A 26,431-nucleotide genomic window follows, 5' to 3' on the forward strand; every position below is an offset into this window, starting at 1 on the left:
TCTAGCTCACCCTGATTTTTCCATCCTTTGTTGTTTGTTTGGCTATTACTGTTTAGGTTGTACTTTATTTGTTTTGTGTGTGTTCCTCTTATCTCCTGAGGTACACTGTTACCTTTTGATACACTGCACAGCATCCAGTAAGTGCAAGACACTTAGTAGGCATATAATAAATATCCAGATAATCAGAAGAACCAATAACAGAAGGCACTAACTCATGGCTTCACTTAAATCTCTATCAAGAGCACTTCTTTAAAATTCATTTTAAGAGGCATGTTCAGAATGGGAGATGAGCTCTCAGAAATAAAATTTTGAGACTTGCTGAGACCTTGTAAAATTGGCGGCCACATGAGACCATTGCTAAGGAAATCTCTATAACCATCTGCTATTTGCAAAATCCATTAAGGAGAAGGAGATTCTTGTTCCTTATTAGCAACCTGAAAGTTAACTACTTCTGACTGGGGAAAGGAGGTAAAAGAAAAAAAGGAAAAAAAAAATATATATATATATATATATATATGCATATATTTAGTCGGGTTTCTAAAGCAAAGAGATATTTGCCATTTTACTTCTTGAACAGAAAATAGACTAAAGAGAATACACGTGATTTAACTCATCCAATTAGAATTCTCTTTCAAAAAATAAACCAAAGAGGGAGCAATCAAAGGAACAATAAGCACCATGGAATATTTTAAGTTATAATGCCCATGTTGATGAGCATGTGGGGAAATGGGTACTCTTGTATACTGCTAATGGGGGTATAAATTGATCCAAATTTCCTAAGGGATATTGAGTAAGATATATATGTCAAAAGCCTTAAAAATATCCATGTTCTGAAAATAATTGCATAATTATGTAGCTTACATGGTGTGACTGTGTGATTGTGAAAACCTTGTGGCTCACACTCCCTTTATCCAGTGTATGGACAGATGAGTAGAAAAATGGGGACAAAAATTAAATGAAAAATAGGGTGGGATGGGGGGAGATGGAATGTTTTAGGTGTTTTTTTTTTTTCAACTTTTATTTTTATTTATTTTGGGGGGTAGGGAAAATGTTCAAAAAGTGATTCTGGTGATGAATGCACAACTATCTGAAGGTACTGTGAAACTGACTGTACAATGTGGATGATTGTAGGGTATGTCACTATGTCTCAATAAAACTATTAAAAAATAAAAAATAAATATCCATATTCTTTGATCCAGTAATCCCATTCCTGGGAATTTATCACAAGGAAATACTCCAATAAGCAGACTAGGAGTTACATGCAGTAATGTTCATAGCAAATGTTCAAAGCAGGAGAATCCTGAAACAAATTAATGTTGAACAAAGGAGGAAGGGTTAAATAAATAATGATATATCCTTGTGTAGCTCAGTGGTTGGGCCTCCCATCTCCCCACTCCATCACTGCCCTGCATTTTCAAGGTCTCCTTCCTCTATTATGTGATTGAAGGAGAACGTTTTATCCTAAGGGTTTCAAGATGCTTGTCCTGCCACTTTCAGCTCCATCATGGACCATCTTTCACTTCATTGATGGTCTCCATGTGGAACTCCCAGACATGCCACCTCCAAGGGCACAATGGAGGCTGGATTTGGGGTCAGTCACCCTTCTCTTTACTGACCGTTCACTTTATTCTTCACACATCACCCCACAAGGTTGTGAGTGCAGCAGTTTTTACTAAAAGGTTGGATTAATTAAAGAAAATTATAAATAGGAATAGAGAACCCAAAACTGTATACTATATGAATTTTCCCCAGTCTGTGGGGTCAGCACTCTAAAACTTAAGTCCTTCATGGATGGGAGGAGGATTTCTCCCACTGATACATCACATTTCTATTTATGCTCCCTTATCCCCATGTCTTCCCTCTTTTCTATCCTTCTCCCATTGAATCTCCACTTAAGTTTTGGAAATCCCTCTTCTAATCCATAGAAGTTGGTCTCCTCTCCTCCAGTGGTGCATTTCTCCAAAACTGAACTATTTATTCTTTAATAAAGTGTTTGTTGGAAGGGCAGGATGAGGAGGGCAGACTGCAGCAGGCAGACTATAATGGCTTTGGCAATACAATCTGGAGGGGATGGGCAAAGGCAGGCACTGGCAATCCAAGAGCCAAAGAGCAGATCAGGATGAGTATGGACACCCAGGCTTGGTCTCTTTTGTGATTCCCCCTTCAGCGAGAGTTTCAAATATGCCTCTTTGTTCTCCCAATTTTCCAACAAGTGCTCAACCTCCCAAGAATAAACAGTCATTCTCTGAAATAATAGGCTAAGTCAATGGTTTTCAACCTAACTGCGCATTAGAATTACTGGGGTGCTTTTTAAAAACTCAGATGTTCACACCCCACCTCCAAAAAGTCTGATTTATTATTCAAATCAACAGCTGAGAATTACTGAAAAAATTACTGAATAATATTTTAAGACTGGTTCTCCTGAGAAAGCTTGTTCTAGAGTCTAGAATCTAGACAGCCTTTCTCAAAGACAGCTCCAAGGAACTTTAGTTCGACAAGATTTTAACAGGTATTACACAATAAAAAAGAAAATTTAAAAGGTTTTGTGCTCAGATAAATTTTGGAAAAATCTAAGCTCCAAAGACATAAAGTAAAATAAATGTATCTTTACTGCAGTACTTCGCAGAGCCTTTGATGTGTCAATATGCATGCCTCTCCAAGAGGGAGCTGTGTGTGCGTGTGTGCAAAATAATATGCAACGTTTTCCAAACTAATTTGGCCACAGAATCCTTTTTTTCCAGGTGGCTCTAAGAATCTGTATGCTAGAAATACTACCTATCATTTATTATATTCTTTTTGTTGAGCAATTTAAAGAAATGATTTCTGAGAGAAAATTTCGACAAAGAGCAAATTGTCCACATTATGTTAACCATGCCTGTGGCTTAATCTTTGAGATTTCAGTTCTCTGCCTTGTGAACAAGCCTCTTGATGTTGAATAATCAGGCAAATTATTTAACACTCTCCATCGAAAGATGGGGTTTATACCTACTCCCCTTGATTATGAGTGGGCCTGTGACTCCTTTAAGCTAGTGTGTGGTTGAGGTCACCGTATGTGACTTCCAAGGCTGGGTCATAAAGGGCCATCCAGCTTCTGCCTTGTTTGCTGGAACACTCACTCTTAGAGCCACCAACCCCTGTGCTGGAGAAGCCATATGTAGGCTCTCACATTTACAACCCCAAGAGCTCGGTCTTCCAGCCACTCTCACCAAGGCACCAGGCATGTGTGTGAAGAGGCCTTCAGATAATTCCAGCCCCCCACCTTTTGAGTCACTCCCAGCTATTCACATCTTCCCAGCTGAGGGCCCAGACATCATGAAACAAAGATAAGCCATCTGCACTGTACCCTGTTTGAGTTCCTGATCTGAAGACTCAATGAACAAATTAAGTTTGGGGTGGTTTCTTACACAACTGCAGATAGCCAGAACACAGTCTAAAGAGGTTGGCTGTAAAGACATATTAAGCCTTGATCATAATTTTAACAAAACATATTGAGTAAAAGAAGGTGTGGGGGGATGAGAAGAGCAAGTTAGCTCCACAGATGAGTGTAGAAGGCTTAAATAGATGCTTCTATTACTCCTAATTTTAGGACATGTTCCCATGAAAACTGCAAGGAGAATAAAGCTGCTGCTTCGGGAGGAAATGGGCTGGGACACTGGAGGTCCTTGGTTTGTGCCTCACCTACTTGGCAAACAGTCCACCCCTCAAAACCTTGTGACAGAGGACTCAGGCAAGATGGCAGCATAGAGAGGAGTGGAAGCTAAGTAGTCCCCCTGGAACAACTACAAAAAAACAGAAACAACTAGTAAATAATCCAGAATAACTGCAGGGGGACAAACGAGACCATCCACTCATCATACACCAACCTGAATTGGGAGGAATGCCCGAGAACACAGCATAAAATCTGTAAGTAAAACCTGCAGATCCAAGTCGCGAGACCCCCTTCCCCATAGCCCGAGCTGCAAAGCCTCATGGTGCCAGAGAGAAGCTCTCTCCCAGCAAGCGAATACAGCTCAGCTGAGCTCCAACTGGGGTTTTAAGTAGCGAGTGTGAACTGCTCACTACAGGTACGCAGCCCCAAAAAACAGACAGAGGCTTTGGGTAACAACTGACCTGGGAGAGCCGGAGGGTCGCCTTGGACTGGGTCTGAAGGGGACTATCTGTTTCTTTTTCAGCTCAGTGGAGAAAGCCCCAGTCATTTTCAGTTTCCAGGGCTGTGACTCTGGGAAGGGTGGAGACAGCACAAGCAGAGAGCAAGACCATTGAAATGCTAATGACCTCCACCTGGGGGGTCTGTCTTCTCTAGGAGGAAAGGGGTGGGGCCCTTTCCGTTCAGAACCAGACCCCAGAGCCTGGGGGAACATGGCCATACCTCCTCACACCAGTCAAGAATTATAGGCTAACAGGCGTCACCTGCTGGGCAGAAAAGCACAGTGACCCGAGGCATCAAAGGGTGGAGCAATTTTCTAAGACACACCCACAGGGAAACCAGATACTGAATATTTCTTCCCTCTGGGACCTGAGCCTGTTCTGGTCTGGGAAAACCTGATTTGGATAACCAAGGAAACCATGCCTAGACAACAGAAAATTACAATCTACACTAAGGAAAACAAAGTTACGGTCCAGTCAAAGGAACAAACGTACACTTCAACTGAGATACAGGAATTTAAACAACTAATGCTAAATCAATTCAAAAAGTTTAGAGAAGATATTGCAAAAGAGATAGAGGCTGTAAAGGAAGCACTGGACATGTATATGGCAGAAATCAAAAGTTCAAAAAAACAACTAGTAGAATCTATGGAAATGAAAGGCACAACACAAGAGATGAAAGACACAATGGAAACATACAACAGCAGATCTCAAGAGGCAGAAGAAAACACTCAGGAACTGGAGAACAAAACACCTGAAAGCCTACACGCAAAGGAGCAGATAGAGAAAAGAATGAGAAAATATGAGCAACGTCTCCGGGAACTCAAGGATGAAACAAAGTACAATAATGTACGTATCATTGGTGTCCCAGAAGGAGAAGAGAAGGGAAAGGGGGCAGAAGCAATAATAGAGGAAATAATTAATGAAAATTTCCCATCTCTTATGAAAGACATAAAATTACAGATCCAAGAAGCACAGCGTACTCCAAACAGAAGAGATATGAATAGGCCTATGCCAAGACAATTAATAATCAGATTATCAAATGTCAAAGACAAAGAGAGAATCCTGAAAGCAGCAAGAGAAAAGCGATCCAGTACATACAAAGGAAGCTTAATAAGACTATGTGCGGATCTCTCAGCAGAAACCATGGAGGCAAGAAGGAAGTGGTGTGATATATTTAAGATACTGAAAGAGAAAAACCGCCAACCAAGAATCCTGTATCCAGGAAAGCTGTCCTTCAAATATGAGGGAGAGCTCAAAATATTTTCTGACAAACAGACAATGAGAGACTTTGTGAACAAGACACCTGTCCTACAGGAAATACTAAAGGGAGCACTACAGGGTGATAGAAGACAGGAGTGCGTGGTTTGGAACACAATTTTGGGAGATGGCAGCACAACAGTGTAAGTACACTGAACAAAGGTAACTATGAATACGGTTGAGAGAGGAAGGTGGGGAGCATGTGAGACACCAGAAGAAAGGAGGAAAGATAAAGACTGGGACTGTGTAACTTGGTGAAATCTAGAGTATTCAACAATTGTGATAAAATGTACAAATATGTTCTTTTACGAGGGAGAACAAGCAAATGTCAACCTTGCAAGGTGTTAAAAATGGGGAGGCATTGGGGGAGGGATGCAATCAGCATAAACTAGAGACTGTAACTAATAGAATCATTGTATTATGCTTTCTTTAATGTAACAAAGGTGATATACCAAGGTAAATGCAGATAAGAGGGGGGGATAGGGGAGGCATGTTAGACACTTGGCATTGGTGGTATTGTCTGATTCTTTACTCTACTTTGATTTAAGGTTATTTTTCCTTTTGCTGCTTCCTAGCTGTCATTTTTTTTTTCCTCTTTCTTTTGCCTCTCTACCTTCTTTGATTCTCCCTCCTGCCTTGTGGAAGAAATGTAGATGCTCTTATATAGATAGTGGTGAAGGTGGTAAACACATAAATGTATGACCATGCAGAAAACCGTCGATTATTTACTTGGGATGGAATGTACGGTGAGTGAACAAAACCATATTAAAAAAAAATGGGTTGATGACAAAACCTCAAGGGCAATATGCTGAGTGAAATAAGCCAGACACATTAGGACAATTATTACAAGGTCTCACTGACAGGAACTAATTATAATATGTAAACTCATAGACATGAAACATAAGGTACCAAGATATAGGACGAGGCTTAAGAATGGGGAGTGGTTGCTTAATATGAGGAGAATGTTGAATTAGGATGAACTCAGATGTTTGGAAATGAACAGGGGTGTTGGTAGCAAGATGTGAGAATAACTAACAGCGCCGAATGGTGTGTGAATGAGGTGGAAAGGGGAAGCTCAGAGTCATATATGTCACCAGAAGGAAAGTTGGAGGTCAAAAGATGGGAATGTATAAAACTGAATCCTATGGTGGGCAATGTCCATGATCAACTGTACGAATACTAGAAATCACTTCCATGAACCAGAACAAATGTGTGACAATACAATTAGAAGTTAATCATAGAGGGGCATATAGGGAAGAACTATATACCTATTACAAACTATATACTACAGTTAGTAGTATTTCAACATTCTTTCATAAACAGTAACAAATGTACTATACCAATACTATGAGTCAACAATTGAGGGGGGTTGGTTAGGGATAGGGAAGGATTAGAGTTTCCTTTTCTTTTTTTCTTTTCTCATTTTTCACTTTATTTCTTGTCTGGAGTAATGAAAAGTTTCTAAAAATTGAACAAAAATTAAGTGTGATGGATGCACAGCTGTATGATGGTACCAGGGGCAACTGATTGTACACTTTGGATCTTTGGATAATTGTATGGTATCTGAACAATCTCAATAAAAATGAAAAAAAAAAAAACCTTGTGACACCCCGCCACCCACCCACACATTTTCCAGCCAGCTGGGACCCAAGTCTTGTGTCCCTCTGGCTTGTTCTCATCTCAGCATTTTCTCTCCAACCTAGGCTCCACCAGGGCTCCTCCTTGCCTCCCTCCCCTGTAGTGCTCAGCAAACCATCCTTGCTCTCAGTGCATGAAAAAGATTAATGGCTTGACTGTTAAAGGGGGAAAGGAGTAGCTAGTTGGAGGCCATGGAGATTATTAGAAATTGAGGTGGTTTGGGGAGTCCCAGAAGCTGTTTCCTTATGACAGCGTTGCAGTTTTATTTATATATTCAGTTATTATCATACTTGGGTTTCCATCTGGATCCAAAGTTACTATCATATTCTGAATTATCAGCATATTTGTGTTCTCATCTGTATTCCCTCTTATTACTTTTGCACTTCCTATAAGTTGAAGCAATCTAGCCTCATTGAGATGACAGGGGTGGAGAGATGGTCCCATGGTGACCAACTATCCTGGTTTGCCCAGGACTAAGAAGGTCCCCAAGACCCAGGACTTTCCTGGTTTTTCCAGTGAAAACCAGTTCAGTTGGTCGGCCTAGTTCTAACACTTCCAGTGGGAACAATCCCTCCACCCCCCTCATAGGTCAACACACCCCTCCAAGGCCAGACAAAGGGGGAAGGAAGATTCACAGTCACTGTCCTTACACCCAGGGGATGCCATAGCAGGCTGGGGTGATGGTGTCCTGGATATGGACACCTCTGTCTCCCAGGTTCTCTACTCAAAGAGTTAGTTATCTGCTCAAATAAGTTTTGGAAAATCTGGGTTCAACACAAGGAAACAGATGCTTTTACTGCAGAATTTCTCGGAGCCTGCACAAGAAGCTCACTGCTTTCACGTGTCTCCAGGAGCCTGCTGAGGAGCAGAGAGAGAGAAAAGAGGTGGCAGCTGGAAGAGTTCAAGCCATCATCCTCATCATCACCACACTCCCCATCAGCACTGCCGTCCCAGTCATAGCCACAGCTCTATTTATCAAGCACTTCCTACGGAGCAAGCCTCCTGCTGAGGGCTTTCCATGCTTTCTCTCATTCAGTCGTGGCAATGGCACTGCAAGTGGCACTCAGGGGGTTTCAGTGACTTGCCCCAACACACATAGCTAATAATACCTGAGACAGGAACCACTGACCATCTGCCTGGTCCTGCTGCCTGGCTTTAAATCAGAGATTCCTGCTCTTGTCTCACCTGCCCCTTCCCTCCTAGCAAGATTTGTTTGTTTCCAGAGACTTGAGGTCCCAAAGGAAAAGCATCTCTTAAGTTGAGACTTTGGGGGCAAAGAGTCATTTCCAAAAAGAGATTAAAAGGTTGCATGCCATGAATCTGCTGGTAGTTCCGCCAGAGGATAACCCCAGCAGCAGAAGTGGCCAGGATGCAACAAGAATTTAACGTGGGTCAGGTGCACGTTAAATGCCTGGTGCATATTCTCTCATGAGAAACATCAAAAAGAAGCTCTCAGATTTGTCTCACCCTTGGGTCCGGAATATTATCAGACTACACTGCTCCTGTGCATGTTACTTAGCGTCCCTGTGCCTCAGTTTACTCATCTGCCACGTGGGGCTAATATTAGCTCCTCCCCTGTGGAATTATTGTGAGGATTAAATGAATCAATATGTGTAAAGCAGTTAGAACAGTGAGTAGAGAGTGCTATGTAAGTGTTTTCTATTGTTATTAGGACTCTAAAAAGGACTGGATCATCTCAGGAACCAGGAAGGGAGGAGGAGGAGGAAGGGGCTGCTCAGGATGGGTGTGAGAGAAGAGTTTCTGCCCTTTCTGCAGCAGGAGTCTCTCTGGCCTCAGCAGGTACCGTGTCCATCTGTCTTCACATCACAATTCCCAGCACAGCGCCCAGCTCACAGCGGGAGCCCCATAAAGGGCTGTTGGGTGCTGAATTTCTGCCCGTGGCTTCCTTCTCCACCCCCATCCAGTCCTGGTTAACAGCTCCACATATGGAAACTGGGTCTTCAAAAGGAAAAACAGGCTGTGGAACGTCCATTAGCAGGAGGCTCCTCCTCCCCACCCCCTATTTTGCCCCGCCAGGTCCTGCCCCACCCTGCTCTCTGCAGATGGCCTGGCCTCCCGGTCCAGATTGGCACCAGGAGCAGCCACCCTCACGTCTGCAGACTCACCCACCCTGCAGGGCCCTGCTCCTTGTCTCCTTCCCCTACCCAGAACAGAGCTGGTGCGTTGGCAACACACTCCTCCCAGGGACCAGATCTCAAGCTCCGGCCCAATGTTAGGGATAGGGTCTTCTGGCTCCATGTAAGTGGTCCATGATGCTGACATAGGGACATGGTTTCCCCATTTTGCAGATGAGGAAACTGAGGCTCAGGGGATTAAGTGGCCCAGTGTTACTGAGATCGTGAGCAGTGATGCCAAGATTTGAGCCCAGCTCTGACCTTAAAAATTAGAATTCTTCCCACGATAATACCATTCCCCTCTCCTCCACTTCTCCTACTTCATTCCTCTTCCTTCAACATTCCATGTGGAAGTTGGGCCCATCAATTCTCGGAATTCCGCCCCCACCCCCTTCTGAATTGGTTGTAAGGCGCAGCCATCTCCCCTAACTCGGAACATGTGAAGGTTCAGCCCCTCCCCACAAACATCTCATGTTCTCCCCTCCTCTTAAAGCCCCTGCACACACACATGCACATGCACGATAAGTCAATTTGTTGGCCTTTTTTTTTTAATTTCCACAATTCAAAAAATATTTCCTATTAAATGGATGGAGGTGGGGGTGGGGAAGTCAAATAGTTACTATATTTATACAGTGAATGGATTGAGGTGATAATAAAGGCAGGTGTTGCTATAGCAACGAACGTTCCGGGATCCCTTACACATCTTTTTGCCTTTGTGCCAAGTGCACTGAATTGTACCTAACATCTCCCCGAATGGTCTGTGCAGAGCGGGGCACGTTGACTCCCTGCCCGCTGTAAGCTCCTCCTTCCCCACAGCAGGCCTGGGGCTCTGCAGCTACCAAACGTTGGCTGCAGCTTCCAGCTCCACGTAACTTGAACACTGGTACAGACTCAGGGAAACACGTCCAGGGGATGCCCTGTCTCCCTCCTGTGCCAACTCGCTCCGTTCTTCACCTTCTCTTTTCCTCCTTTTCATGCTAGTTCAAAATTACGCTAACTGATTAATGATAGTCTAGGTTACTTTCTGGACTACCAAGGGCATCCACTCTACCAGCAACCTGTGTTGGTTCAAGAGAGAGGGCCCCACGGCGTGGCCTGTGTGCGGATCAGTGGGAATAGCCCAGGCCCCTTTCTGTGGGAACCCTCTCCTCCTTGCTGGGATTTCCTGCCCGAGGATCTCCCACAGCGGCCTCCTGGTCCAAGGCACCCAGTACCACAAGGGATCCCCCCTCACCCACCCAATCAAACCGTCTGTCCATCCATCACACAATAGGGGATATTTAAGGGCTTGAGTTCCAGCCCCGGCTCTGTCACCTCGCAGCTGCGGGATCTTAGACAGCTGCTTCCCTCCCTGAGGCTCCGTCTCCTTCCGCATGAGAGAGGGCTGCATCTCTGGAGAAAGTTCTAACCTAATAGGTTTCATTCACAAGAAAGTGAAAACGATAACAGGTGGCAAATGTACCTCCCATGGGTATTTGCCTTTTTTCACTAAACGGGAGCCTTAAACCCAAAGAATTAAATTCCAAACTGTAGAAATCAGGGTATCAGCTGTAAGTTATGAGGGGCTATGCTGCTGTAAAGAAGAGGCTCTCCTTGCAACCAGCTGCACATAGGGCTATCGCCCACTGACACGGTTACAACCACCCACCCTGAAGCAAGTGGGTGCTCGAGAGCTCAGAGTCTGGTAGGGGAGGCAGGCAAGCATTTACCCTGAGTCTGACCTAGCTTAGATTATTGCAATAGCTTTTAATGGGGCTTCCACTCTCTAGTCTTGCCCTCATTAGTCCCACCCTCCCCCACAAACAGAATCTAGGGGGCACCTTTTTTTTCCTGCAATTTTATTGAGATATATTCACATACCTTACAATCATCCAAAGTGTACAACCAGTTGTTTACAGTATCATCATATAGTTGTGCATTCATCACCACAATCAATTTTTGAACATTTTTATTATTCAAAAAATAATAATAAAAATAAGAATAAAAATAAAAATAAAAGTAAAAAAGAACACCCAAAACATTCCATATCCCCCATCCCACCCTATTATTCATTTACTTTTTGCCCTCATTTTTCTATTCTTCTGTCCATATACTGGATAAAGGGAGTGTGAGCCACAGGGTTTTCATAATCACTTGGTCACACAGTGTGAGCTATGTAGTTATACAATCGTTTTCAAGAATCAGGCTACTGGATTGCAATTCAACATTTTCAGGTATTTCCTTCTAGCTATTCCAATACAGAAAAAACTAAAAAGGGATATCTATATAATGCATAAGAATAACTTCCAGAATGTCCTTTTGACTCCATTTGAAAACTCTTAGCCACTGAAACTTTACTTTGTTTCATTTCTCTTCCCCCTTTTGGTCAAGAAGGCTTTCTCAATCTCATGATGCTGGGTCCAGGCTCAACCCCGGGAGTCATATCCCACATTGCCAGGGAGATTTACACCCCCAGGAGTCATGTCCCATGTAGGGGGGAGGGCAGCAAGTCCACCTGCCAAGTTGGCTTAGAGAGAGACGGGGGGTTTCTTTAACATGCAGATATGATCAAGTCACTTTTCCTCATTTACAGAGAAGTCCAAGCTTTGCCCCCAGGTCTATGAGGCTCTTGGGGACACAACCTCTTCCCAGCCTCACTCCCTCTACCACATCACACTTCTCTCTCAAGGGTCACGGACCTGCTCACTGTCCCCGGTGAATCCATGTCATCCCTCACCTTTGTGCCTTTGCTCATGCTATCTGTCCTCTCTGCTTGGAATGCTCTCTCTTCCCATGTCTCCTTTTCCTCCCCTTCCCCTATCCATCCATATTCAGGCATCATCTCCTCCTGGAAGCCTCCTCTGATTTCCTGGCCTGGACACCCTGAGAGCCACATGCACATCTCTTGTTGCACTCACCACACTGACCTCTGTGTATGTACTCACATCCCACTGGACCACAAGCACACTGTGGGCACAGACTAACCATGGCTTATCCCTATATGTACCTCTGGTTCCTAGCACAGTGCCTGGCACCCAGCAAGTGTTCCAAATAGTGTCTGATGGAAGTATGAATGTATGAAATATGTGGAAGGGAATTTTCTCTTAAAATTGAGCAAAACCCATGAACTTTATAGCATTAGTTTCTATCCAACTGAGTCAAGCATAGGAAATATTGCTAAATCAGATGACTGCCTCCAGATTCTAGCCTTCTGTGCCAGTTTGAATGTATTGTGTCCCCCAAATGCCATTATCTTTGTAGTCTTGTGTGGGGCAGAAGTTTTGGTGCTGGTTGGATTTGCTTGGAGTGTGCCCCACCCAGCTGTGGGTAATGATTTTGATGAGATGTTCCCATGGAGGCATGGCCCCGCCCATTCGGGGTGGACCTTGATCAGTGGAGCTATATAAATGAGCTGACTCAAAGAGAGGGAACGGAGTGCAGCTGTGAGTGACGTTCTGAGGAGGAGCAAGCTTGCTAGAGAGGAGCGTCCTGGGAGAGAGCCAGAGCTTTGGAGCAGACGTCAGCTGCCTTCCTAGCTAGCAGAGGTTTTCCGGACGCTATTGGCCATCCTCCGGTGAAGGTACCTGATTGCTGAGGTGTTACCTTGGATGCTTTGTGGCCTTAAGACTGTAACTGTGTAGTGAAATAAAACCCCGTTTGATAAAAGCCTATCCATCTCTGGTGTTTTGCATTCTGCAGCATCAGCAAACTAGAACACCTTCCAAGTCCTTCTGGCCCCTAGACCAAGCAGGCCAAAGCTCTTCAAGGGGGGGAATACACTTAGGGACTCTTTAGATGTTCCCACTTTACAGCAGCCTTGCTGCATCCAAAAGAAGTGAGTGGATGATGATTCTGCTCCCTTCACCCTAGGAAAACCTCATCACAGAGAGGTTCAACAGCTGGTTCTAGATCACATAGGAGGACTAATTGTCCAGTGTCCAGGCCAGGACTCCCCAATAGACCAAGTATGAAGCATCAGTAATTTGTATTGATGAGAAGAAAAGGCTGCTGTAGATTATTGAACCTGGCCAATTAACAAGTAAACAAACGCAATTGCAAGGCAAAGCCCTGTCTAACCCAATGTACACTGCTCATTTAATTTGACATGAGTCATTTAGTTTTAATTAGGACAATGCCTCGTGGTATATTAGTGGAAGCCCTGTAGTATATGTTGTGGAAATAATGAAGGCTTAACAACAAGACCCTTTTCAGCTCTCTGATACTAAATCTTCACTGAGAAGGGAGGTGATGCCACCAGGCTCTTTGTGGAAATGATTGGGTGTGGAAATTAGCACTGTTAGAAAGAGCTAGGTGACAGAGAGTCCGGCAAAGCCCCCAGACTTGGGCCAATCCGAGAACAATCATCTCATGGTCCTGAGGACTAAACCCACAGCCCAATCCCAGGGCCACCCGGCTTTGCAGATCTCATCAAGGCTAGAACATCTGCCACATGGCCAACATGGCAGGTGGAACGTTGAAGCAGCCACCAGAATAAGAAAGTCCCAGCTCACATCCTACTTGGTCATGCGTGAACTCCACTAACCTGAGCCTCCCATGGCAGACAATTTGTTTTCTAATAGGATAGGAATCGGGATTCATATTCATCACTCATAGGACTGATGAGACCTGGGCCTCTCTTCCTTTCTTCTGCCTTCTCAAGTGTGCTCGGTCAAGTCACTCCGTCATGAAATGGGTCTATTCATGCTCGTGAGAGGTTGGATAGCTTGATTTGCTTCCCCCCACCCACCCAATTTCAGTTTAAATTCCACAACTCTAGCCATTCCTTTCTATCCTTTCCTTGCCTTCTTCCCAGATGGGCACTGGGGTATCTCCCCTGATCGTGCCCCTCACCTAAGGATCTATCATCATGATCCCTTAACAGAGAAGCATCCCCTCCACTCTCCTCTGACATTTGTAATTTTAGTCTTTCTTCTCTTATTAGTAGTGTAAGAAGATTATCTTTTGAAGCAGTTCCAGGTATCACTGAACAAGAAGAAAAGATATTTTCTTAGGGAAGACGACAACTATTCCTTTCTCCAAAAGTACACTGAACATGTTACAGAAAGTACATTGAACTGGGAGACACAGGGATACGGTCTAGGTTAGCTCTACCACAAAAACAGCTCTAAAATATTGAGTAACTCACTCAATTCTCTGGGTCTCATTTCCTTTTGGTAAAATGAGGGAGTTAAACCAACCCATCTCTAAAGCAACCATGAGTTCTAACAATGCATCCAGGTTGTTTCTAATTTTGTCATGTTTAAGGCCCTGGGTTAATAATCCCATCCTTTCCCCACTTTTTCTTCCTAACCAGACACATCCTTTCTTCTGCCTCAAGTTTTGGAGATGACAGAGGAGACAAAGCTCATTTCCCCAGAGCCACCTCTTTTATACTGTGCCACTACCCCTGTCTTGGGCCCCTCTCTCCCTCCCTCCATTTCTCTCTCTTTCTTGGTGATGAATGAGTGAACACTAAGGCAAGAAATCTGCATCTGCTATCCCACCCAGTGGTACCCAGGTTGTTTGACCAGTGGAAACAGTCCCAGGGTCCCTCAGCACCGTAGAGGGAAGACACTGGTTTCTCAACTACTATAATGGGAATGCTTAAGAGAAGCCCACAAATCTTCTGGCCTCTGTAAGATGAAAAATTGGGAACCTCAGCTCTTGGGGAATAAAATCTATAGCCTTGGACAAGAGTGTGTGTGTGTGTGTGTGTGTGTGTGTGTGTGTGTGTGTGTGTGTGTGTAGGTGTGTAGCTGTACACCTCACCTTGACTGAGTCATCTTGAGTCATGTATTTTGTGAACAAAGATTAACATCACTAAATGCATCACATGGAGCTCAGCGCACATTAGTGAAATACCACCTCTGCTGTATTAGATTGCCAGGGCTGCTATGACAAATACCACCCAATTGGTTGGCCTAAACAATGGGAATTTATTGCCTCATGGTTTTGAAAGCTGGAAGTCCAAAATCAAGGTCTCAACAGGCCAGGCTTTCTCCCAGAATTGCTGACTTGCTGCAATCTTTGGGGTTCCTTGGCTTGCATTTCTGCCCCATCACATGGCTTCTCCTGTCTTCTGTGGGGTATGTGATTCAACCTCCAACACATGCCCTCAAGGAACTTGGTGTAAAGTGGGGGAGATGGACATGACAAGAAATAATTATAATACGATAAGCAATAGGTGTGTGAGAGCACAACGGAAGGCTACTGACACCACCTCTAGTGGGGTAAGGCTGACTTCTTGGAGGAGGAGACAGTGGAGCTAAGGCCTGAATTCATCTAATTCAATCTCTCCTCAATATTTGTTAGAGTTGATCACTCTCTCTGCCTTGAAACACTTTCTTCATTTAGTTTTTTCCTCCTCTCCAGTCACTTCTTAATCTACTTACCTTCCCAACCTCTAAATATTAGAATGCCTCAGGATTTGGCTTCAGACTTTTCTTCTTCTTTTTTTTTTTTATTAGAGAAGTTGTAGGTTTACAGAAAAATCATGCATAAAATACAGAGTTCCCATATACCACCCTATTATTAACACCTTGCATTAATGAAGTACATTTGTTACAATCATGAAAGGACATTTTTATAATTGTACTATTAACTATAGTTCATTGTTTACAGAGTTCACTGTGTTGAACAGCCCTGTTTTTTTAATTTTTATTCTAATAACATAATTATAACCTATAATTTCCCCTTTTAACCTCACTCACATACATAATTCAATGCTGTTAATCATGTTCACAATGCTGTGCTACCATCACCACCATCCATGACCAAAACTTTTCCATCAACCTAAATAGAAACTCAGTACAATCTAAGTACGAACTCCCCATTCCTCACCCCTACCCCAACCCCTGGTAACCTATAGTCTAGTTTCTGACTCTATGAATTTTCTTATTTTAACTGTTTCATATCGGTGAGATCATACAGTACTTATTGCTCTCACTCCCGAGGGGATCTCATCCTTCTCTTGACTTTAAACACTTCCTGCCACAGAAAGCCACAAAATTTTCATTTCCAGCTCTGTCCTCTGCCCTCTAAACCACTTACTCAACATCTCCCTTTAGATAGCTGGCAGGTATCTTTAACTTACCATGTCCGAAACTGAACACTTGACTTCCACCCTCACCTTCCCCCAAAACTGCACTTCCCTCCATCTTCCCATCTCAGGAAATGGCTATTCTGTCCTCCTAGTGGATCAGGCCAAAAACCCTGGAGTCATTTTTTTTTAATACATTTATTTTTTTATTGAGATTGTTCACATACCATACAATTATCCAAAGATCCAAAGTGTACAATCAATTGCCCATGGTACCATCATACAACTGTGCATCCATCACCATAATTATTTTTTTCCAATTTTTAGAACATTTTCATTACTCCAGAAAAGAAATAAAGACAAAACAAAAAAAAAAGGAAACTCAAATCCTCCCATACTCCTAACCAACCCCTTTCATTATTGATTCATAGTATCAGTATAGTACATTTGTTACTGTTGATGAAAGAATGTTAAAATACTACTAACTGTAGTATATAGTTTGCAACAGGTACATATTTTTTTCCTATATGCCCCTCTATTGTTAACTGCTAGTTATAGTGTCATACATTTGTTATAGTTCATGAGAGAGATTTCTAATATTTGTACAGTTAATCACAGACATTGTCCACCACAAGATTCACTGTTTTATACATTCCCATCTTTTAACCTCCAACTTTCCTTCTGGTGACATACATGACTCTGAGCTTCCCCTTTCCACTTCATTCACACACCTTTCAGCACTGTTAGTCATTCTCACAACATGCTACCATCACCTCTGTCCATTTCCAAACATTTAAGTTCAGCCTAGCTGAACATTCTGCTCATAATAAGCAACTGCTCCCCACTCTTTAGCCTCATTCTATATCCTGGTAACTTCTATTTCATGTCTATGAGTTTACATATTATAATTAGTTCTATCAGTGAGACCCTGCAATATTTGTCCTTATGTGTCTGTCTTATTTCATTCAATGTAGTGCCCTCAAGTTTTCTTCATCAATCCATTTTTTTTAAGATGGTTTTGTTCACACACCATACATTCTGTCTTAAGTAAACAATCGATGGTTCCCTGCATAGTCATGTATTTATGTATTTACCATCACCACTGCCTGTATAAGGACATCTGCATTTCTTCCACAAAGAAGGAGGAGGAGTCAAAGAAGGTAAAGAGACAAAAGAAAAAGAAAAAGAAAGAGAAACAGTGAAACAAAACAAAACATGACAACTAGGAAGCAACAAAAGGAAAGATAACATTAAACTCAAGTAGAATAAACAGACATCATCACCAAAGCCAGGAGTCCCATACCCCTCCCTATTCCCCACCCCCTCCACCCCCCATATGCATTTAGCTTTGGTATATTGCCTTTGTTATATTAAAGGAAGCACAGTACAATGTTTCTGCTAATTATAGTCTCTAGTTTGCATTGATTGTATTCCTCCCCAATCCCACCCTATTTTTAACACCTTGCAATGCTGACATTCATTTGTTCTCCCTCACGTAAAAACATATTTGTACATTTTATCACAATTGTTTAGCACTCTAGGTTTCACTGAGTTATACAGTCCCAGTCTTTCTCTTCTGTCTTTCATTCTGGTGTCTCACATGCTCCTAACCTTTCTCTTTCAACCATGATCACAGTCATCTTTGAGCAGTGTACTTACATTGTTATCTCCCAAAATTGTGTTCCAAACCTCTCACTCCTGTCTTTTCCTTTCTGTCTACAGTATTCCCTTTAGTGTTTCCTGTAGAGCAGGTATCTTGTTCACAAACTCTCTCATTGTCTGTTTGTCAGAGAATATTTTAAGCTTTCCCTCACATCTGAAGGATAGTTTTGCTGGATATAGGATTCTTGGTTGGTGGTTTTTCTCTTCCAGTGTCTTAAAGGTATCACCCCACTTCCTTCTTGCCTCCATGGTTTCTGCTGAAAAATCTGCACATACTCTTATCAAGCTTCCTTTGTATGTGATGGATCACTTTTCTCTTGCTGCTTTCAGGATTCTCTCTTTGTCTTTGATGTTTGATAATCTGATTATTATGTGTCTTGGTGTAGGACTATTCAGATCTATTCTGTTTGGGGTATGCCGCACTTAGATCCATAATTTTATGTCTTTCATAAGAGATCCTAGAGTCATTTTTGACCCATCTTTTTCTCTCATACTCCATATCCAATCAACCAGCTACTTCTGTGTTATGTCTACCTTTAAAATATTACCCTAATTTGGCCACTCCTCACCAATCCATTGCTTCCACCTTGGCCCAAACCACCGGCATCTCCCCCCGAGTCACCTGCATTAGCTTCCTAACTAGTCTCACCTCCATTTTGACTCATAAAATCACAGCATGAACCTTTTGCATTGTAAGTCTAGATCATGTCACTCACCTTTTCGAAAACCTCCTGGTTTCCTATGTCCTCAGAGTAAAATCCAAAGTCCCTCCCACTACCTGTAATCTGAGCCTCCATCTCTCTAACCTTAAGTCTTCCACTCCCCCACTCCCCTCACACACACCTCTGCTCACTCAGCCCCAACCACACTGGCTTCTTTGCTATTCCTTCAATGTGCCAAGCCCCATTCTCCCCACCCCACCCCCAAGGTCTTCTCTGTGTCTGGACCGCCCTTCCCCCAGATATCTGCTTAGCTTTCTCCCTCACATCAAATGTCATCTCCTCAGATGTCATTTGTCACATCAAATGTCACATGGATCATCTCACCTACCATATCAGAGAACCCTCGCAGGAAGCAGATAGAAAGAACACTCGGCTACAGGTTTTGAAGAGATCTTTTAATGAAGGTACTATTTACAAAGGAAACCAAGAGGAGATTTTGAGGCACCCAAGGACTAACAACAATGGGAAGCTGACATCACACTTAGTCCTGAAGGAACAGGAGGGGAAAATGGAATGACCAGGGCCCACCTGAGAACTGAATGTTAGTTATGGCTGGAGCCAAGAGTAACAACCAGTGAACTATCTGTAGTAATATAGAAAATTAAAAATTTTGTTTGACTATGTAAAAATAATGCTAATTACATTCATTTATGTGAATGGTTACCATTTCTGCCTAATTACCAGCAGCACAACAATTATGTAGATCTTTAAGCAATGTCAACCTAACTTTGTTGTAAGTTTTATTTGATTATTAGAGTAAGAGCTAAAAACAAGAGCTTGTTGGTTGCTCATGGAAACTGGTCCTCTGCCCAGAATTTAAAATTAGAGAGGAGCTACCTAGTCCTTACAGTTACTGTCAGTATTAGAGATCTTTCAGGTATCAGTGTTTCATCTGGACTAGAAGCTCCTTGAGTTGGGAACTATTTCATTTTTACTGCCATCACTGTCCCCTCGCTACCCAGAGCCCAGCTCACCCTGAATAGAGCATTTATTTGACCCATGGTTACCGAAAAATGATGTTTCTCCAGGGATGAACTTGAATGAAAAATTCTAAAGATTCGATTAACTATTATTTTAAAAACAAAACAAAATCAAAAACTTCTTGCAGCCTACTTCCAACTCAAATGCACCCACCTGTGTGGAGAACTGCTCGAGGTCATCATGCAGGCCCCTCCTGCTCCAGAGCCCGGTGCACCCGGGGGCCTGGTGGAGCATTTCCGCCTCTTAACCACGCTGTCTTTCTTGGGAAACTTCTCTAGCGATTTAAGGGCAGAGAGGGAATCCCCCTGGTGAAAGGCATAGCCCCTGCCCTAACCTCTCACTTCTACAAAACACAAGGTGAGGGGCAAGTAAGCCATTCATTCAATAAGTGCAAAGATTAGTGGAAAGAAGCAAGTCTCAGAATAATGCATTTAGTAGGATCCCCCTGTACTTAAAGTTGAAAGACGGAAAGAAGAAAGAAAGGAAAGAAAGAAGAAATGTAGGGAAGGACACCCACAAAACAATTACCTTGGAAGATGGAAGGGGGAAGGGTGATTCTCTTCATATGCATCCATATTGTTTGACTTAATGCCACAGGCATTATTTTTACTTTCATTATTTAAAGAAATTCAAAATAAATTGTGATATGTAATACTCTATAGCAGGTAAAATGAATTAGCTAGGGCTATATTAAAACAACACAGATAAATCTCAAACAATAATTTTGAGCAACAGAGGGAAGTTGAATTAATACATACATTTTTATACCAATTATATGAAGTTTAAAACACACAAAATATTATATATTGTTTATGGATGTATAGTAATAGAGTATGAGGACATGCATGGGGATAATAAATGCCACATTCAGATTAATGCTTACTTCTAGAGGGGGAAGGGATTGGGTTCCGAAGGAAATACATGGGGGCCTTCAGCTAATCTCTAACACCCATTGTGTGTGCATGCATTGTAATTTGAAGCAAGTAGGGAATATGTAAAGACTAAATAAAGCTAGGGGATACACATATGTTCAATATGTGAACATATACTTGTCTGTATGCTTGAAATATTCCATAATAAAAATTACCTTAATTTTTAAAATAAAATACATATTCACTAAAATAAAAATAATCATAAGAAAAAGAAAACGTGACCTCCATTAGAGTAAACACCTCATTGCATTTTCCTTATGTCGTTGTGCTTCCATATCACCACTAGACTGGGAGCACTTGAGGGCAGAGACACTGACTTTTAACCCATGAATCCCCAGTGCCTGACCTAGAGGCTGGTTCAACATCTCTTGAACCCCTGTTATGTACCAGATATTCTACCAGATTCTAGAAATATAAAAAGGTAATTCAGATTTTGGCTTGTATTTTTAAGACTCTTTCCTCTAACAGGAAAGACAGTTGAACAAATAAATATAATCTGCTAGGTTTGCTCTATGGTAGATATCCATAGCCCTGTCAGTGCTCTTCTGCTGCTAGAGAAGCCGGCAGACAGGCCTGGAATGGCAGCATGTTCAGGGAGAAAGCAGACGTCTGCTCAACTCCCAGCTCCATCACCCACAGTCATGGAATCTTATGTGATTTCCCTACATCCTATTTCTCACCCATTCACTCTTTACAGGGTTGTGAGTCTCAAATGAGATCATCTAACTGAAAGCGGCTGCTGCCCTGATGGGGCAGCATCAGTGTTCAAAACTACTTGAACATGTAGAAAATCTGAGGGTCAAGAAAGTTGAACGATTCATCTGAGATCCAAATATAGTGAGTGACAAATGCAGGATTCCAAACTAGGTATGTGTTCCCCACGGTGCCTTGAACACAGTAAGTATCTTGAGTTCTCTGGGTACTCAACAAATGCCTGTTGAATTGAGACAATTTCCAATTGGAAATCAATCCTTTAATCACAGAATCATATAATGTTAATGCTAACAAAAACTTAACAAGTCATTTAATTTTCCCTCAGCCCCATAGCTGTTGGGGAAACCAAGGAAGAGAGGGCAGCTGACTTCTCTAGGATCATAGCAGAATGGGGCTGGGCTCCAGGTCCCCACTTCCCATCACTCTGCACTTTCCAGGTTCAGGGGTGCTTGTCTGTTGTACCCTAAGAAGGGGGTCCATCTCACCTCTCTGTGCCCTGTGACAGTGATCATTCCTTGTTCATGAAAATTTATCCCAACTTGTCTTTGAAGACACCACTTTTCCCTGGTTTTCGTCCTACTTCACTGTCAGCTCCCTCTCAGTCTCCTGCCTGGCAGCTCCTTCTCTCCTAGTGTGGTATCTTGTGTGACTCCGGGGACCTTTGTGACTTCCGTCTGCCTCTGGAAAGCTGTTGAGCCACGGCGGAGACCTGGAGTGAACATCTGGAAGGGCCAGCTTAAGTCACCAGAGGAGGAAAGGCTCCAGTGACAATAGAAGGACATTTACTGTGTGTCAGATGGTAACCTTTACATACATCATTTCATGGAATCCTCTGATTAATCCTATGAGGTAGACCTGATGATTATTACTACTTCATGGGTGTGGAAACTAAAGCTTAGAGAAGTTACAGGACTTGCCCAGTGTCACACAGAGAGAAAGTGGTAGACCCAGGTTTTGATCTCCCAAGGCCAAGACCCCGCCACTGGGCAGTGCTGCCTCTTTGGAAGAGGATATATGGCATATCCACTGGGTTATATCCTCTCAGCAATGAAGACAGTCGTCAGTTTGACATAAACAGGCCTACAAGACCAGGAAAATAAAGCCAGATGTGTATTTACTTTCCCGCATTAACATTCAAGTAAATTGTTTGGGGCCCATATGCTATGCCATTGTGTCTGGAGTCTGCAAATCGTGCTCCCCATCCCTTTCTTCTCATTTTCACCTGAAAATTAATCAACTGCTTCTAAGTTGCCCTGTTTGCAATTAACAGTATTGACCTTTACATTTTTTATGGCCATTTTTCTCCACAGTCTCAAATGCCCTTTTAAAGTCCCCACAATGGGGTAAGCAATCATCCAGGCTAAAACCCTACTTGTCCTGGGTTTTCGTTCTGTCCCTGCCAGCAACCCATCACCCTGGTATGTTAAATCCATTGACTCCATACTTCGAAAACCCTCCCCAGAGGCAGCTGCTCACATCCTACAGCCTCCTCTCTTCCAAAGTCACAACCTTCAACAGGAAGGAGAGATGAAAACCCCTTATGAGCCCACAAGTCCTTCCATTTCCTACTCAAAATGTCAAAATCTGCAGAGACGCATCTGAGGTTTGTTTTTCTACCCCTGAATGGATTATTTTTCCTGTGTGAATCAGCAGAAGTGGAGAGTCATGAGAGACGCAAACAAGCAAGCTAAGCCCTGTCACATCCCCAATTAAAAGAGACGGTGGAAAAGAGAGTGCTTTGTAAATGGTACAGCAGTAGTCAGACGTTAGGTGGTGGCTGTTATTCAAGATGAGGACAGTCACATATCTCCTTATCTCCTTTTTAGTCCTGTCTGATCAGACACAGTTGACTTCATACCCCAAGGGAAGGAGTCACTAACCTGCCACAACCCTGCCTCCAGGGAGCCCGCCAGGATGCCTTCTACCTTCCAGACAGCACCCACGAACATAGTTCTGTTGGGGGAGTGTCTGTTCTATCAGGTACGTGAATCTGTTCTTGCATATACCTTTGTTTCTTGTGTTTTGCTACTCGGAAGTCCTTGGGCTCCTGCCGTGTCACCTTAACCGGCTAAGATGGCTAAGCAAGGGCCTCTTGCTTCTTGCATCTTTCCTAGTGATCCTTTCCTAATGATTCTGCTTCATGTGTTTGTAAAGTAACAAATGTAGTTAACATTTATTAAACAATTTACATGTCTTATCCCATTTGATCCTTACAACTATGTTGTACTATCATTAACACATTATATTTTAGGAAACTGAGGCTGAGAGAGGTTAACTAACTTTATGAAATCTCCAAGCTAATAAGTGGTAAAGAAGCAATTTGAACCCACGGTGATACAAGGCTAAAATCCATTCTCTTAACCATTTTGCTAGACTCCCTCATCCTTATAACTTAAAGGTTAAAAACACAAGCAGACCTTGAAGACATCATGTTGAGTGAAATAAGCCAGACACAAATGGACAAATATTCCATAATCTCACTCATGTGAAATAATTAGAAAGAACAAATTCATAGAGTCAAAAACGAGCATACAGGTTACCAGGGTTTGGGGCAGAAGTAGGGAATGGGGAATTAAGACTTAATTGGTACAGAGTTTCTGTTTGGGGTGATGGGAAAGCTTGGTAATGGATGGTGGTGATGGTAGCACATTTGTGAACGTAATTAACACCACTGAATTGTATATTTGAAAGTAGATAAAGTGAGAAATTTTAGGTTGTATATATGTTATGAGAGTAAATTAAAAAAAAAAAAGAACTGTACAACACAAAGAATAAAGCCTCGTGTAAATTATGGACTATAGTTAATAGCATAATTATAATAATATCTTTTTGTCAGTTGTAACAAATATACCACACTAATGCAAAATGTTAATAATATGGAAAACTTGGAGGGGGGTGTATGGGAGCTCTGTACTTTCTACATGATTTTTATGTAAACAAACCTACAACTGTCTTAATTTTTTTAAATGAAGAAAAAAAAAGATGAATCAAAAAGTAAAGGAAGTGAACCAGATCTAAAGCCAGAACAAAAACAGCAATTCTAACAATAACAACAACAACAAAGCGAAAAGTTCCTTAAGAGACAGACTCAATTCCAATGAGCGGATCTTGCTTAGACTGGGATCTAAAACACAGACGCATACACACGATTTGTAAGTGACAAAACTTTAGCCCTTGTAATTTATTCTCAGCAGATTAGGTAAAGGGGTAAGCTACCCTCGTCGCAGGTACCTTCTTCATAAATCTCCCAAATTAGAAAGACATTCAAGCTACAAACCCCACATAAGTAACTCATGCATCTGGTGCTTCTTAGACTTTAAAATGCATAGGTATCTCCTGGGGGCAAAATGCAGATTCTGATTCTAGGTCTGAGGTGGAGGCTGAGATGCTGTTTCTAACAAGCCCCAGGGTGAGGCTTATGCTGCTGGTGTACGGACTACACCCTGAGGCTCCAGAAGTCTGGCCCTCCTGTCACTCCTGTTTGTCAGTGACTGATCAGACCATCTCCTGAGGCCTCTGAGAGGGGCTTTCCAGGCTGAGGGAGCAGCAGGAGCAGAGAACCCTGATCATGGATGGCACAGTCAAGGATGTCAGGTAATCAGTGTGGCTAGGATCCAGGCACATGGGAGAATGCATAGGACAAAGTCTTAGAAAACAAGTCCAGAAGGATAACTTGGGACAAGACTGTGAAGAGACTTGAACATGACACTAAGATATTTAAATTTATGTCTTTTAAACATGCTTCTTTTATGGTGAATTATCCATTTCTAGCTTCTTAATACCTACACCCTGTATATGAAATAAAATAGGCAGTCTCTGAATCATCTTTACATCCCCAAAAATGACAAAGTGGACAGACTGCGCTGATTATTTTCCATTTGTCCTCCAAATCCATTCTCCACCCTTCTTTGACCTCAAAAAGCTGGCCTCCATGGGCTGCTTCTCTAGTGAATCCTTGCCCTCCAATTTCTGGTTTAACCAATGTAAAGCACCAGAATGAGATTAGAAGGCAGCAAGACAGAGATACCTGGTATTTATTCCCCCTGCTTCCTCCATGTTTTGCCATGATGTTGGTAATGGCTGCATTTCTCTATGATTGCAACCCCTCTTCCAAGCTCCAGCTCTCCAGGGGCTCCAGCAATACAGTTCCTTTCCCTTGGCTCTGGAAGCCTGTGGGTAGTAACGCTCTCAGCTGTTGCTTGTCTGTAGTGCTTCACCATTTCTGTGGGTTCCCTGAACTCCATCCTCAAATAAATAGGCCCTTCACTAAAATTCCTTCAATTGAACCATCTCTTTCCTACTGGGACCCATACTGAGAGAGATGGGGTGGTGGAAAACGAGTGGAGAGGAAGAAGGAGGAGGTGAAGATGGACCAAGGTTTCCTGACCATCAGCTAAGATAGGAAGCTGGAGGAGCAGGTTTATCTGACATGCTTTGTGCATACACCATCTGATATTGATTTTCCTCTCCCTCCCTCAAATCTCTTTTTCTGGTAGCTCAGGTGGATCTTGGTTTTGCCTGGAAAATCTTCTTAGAAGAGGTAGATGAATTCTAAAAGAAAGAAACAAAGCACTAAATGAAAAAGCACAGGATCACATTTATTGTGCCCCCTCAAGGTTGTCACTGGGGGCTGTAGTGCTGTTTTCATGGGAGGTGAACATTGCATTACCTTCTCCTCCCAGACAACCGAGTGTCCAATGGTACTCCAGCTCTCACTCCATCCATGCCTCAGCCCCAGAGATGGTGGTAGTCATTAATATTAGATGCCATTTATTCAAAGTGCTGAGTGTCTATGCAGGTCATGCACCTATTTACTCTTGGATCATTCCCTGCCCTTTCCATGCTCTGGTCTGTTTCTCAGATGACATATTTCCCAAGCTCCTCTACCCTCTGCAGTTTCAGCCATTGGGGTCACTGGTGGAAGATTGGAGGGTAGAAGGCAGGAAGAAGCCAGGGCATGCCTCCTCTCTCTTTCTGCTTTGAAAGGCATCTCCCAGCCATCTCCCCATAATTCCAGCTCCCTATGACATGCCCTCTTGCTATCATCCTAGCTCCCACTGGGAAGCTCCTCCATGGATCTGGTTCCTAACAGACCACCCTGGCACCTGAGCCACTTCCTGTGTCCCTCCAGTCCTAGGAGAGGATGGCAGCCTCCTGGTTCCTCAGCTCTTCCATTGCCTATGTCATTACATATTCTCTGTTGAAACACTTAGAGTGGTTTCT

Source organism: Choloepus didactylus, chromosome 2 (genome assembly GCF_015220235.1).
Source record: "Choloepus didactylus isolate mChoDid1 chromosome 2, mChoDid1.pri, whole genome shotgun sequence".
Classification (NCBI taxonomy): Eukaryota; Metazoa; Chordata; class Mammalia; order Pilosa; family Megalonychidae; genus Choloepus; species Choloepus didactylus.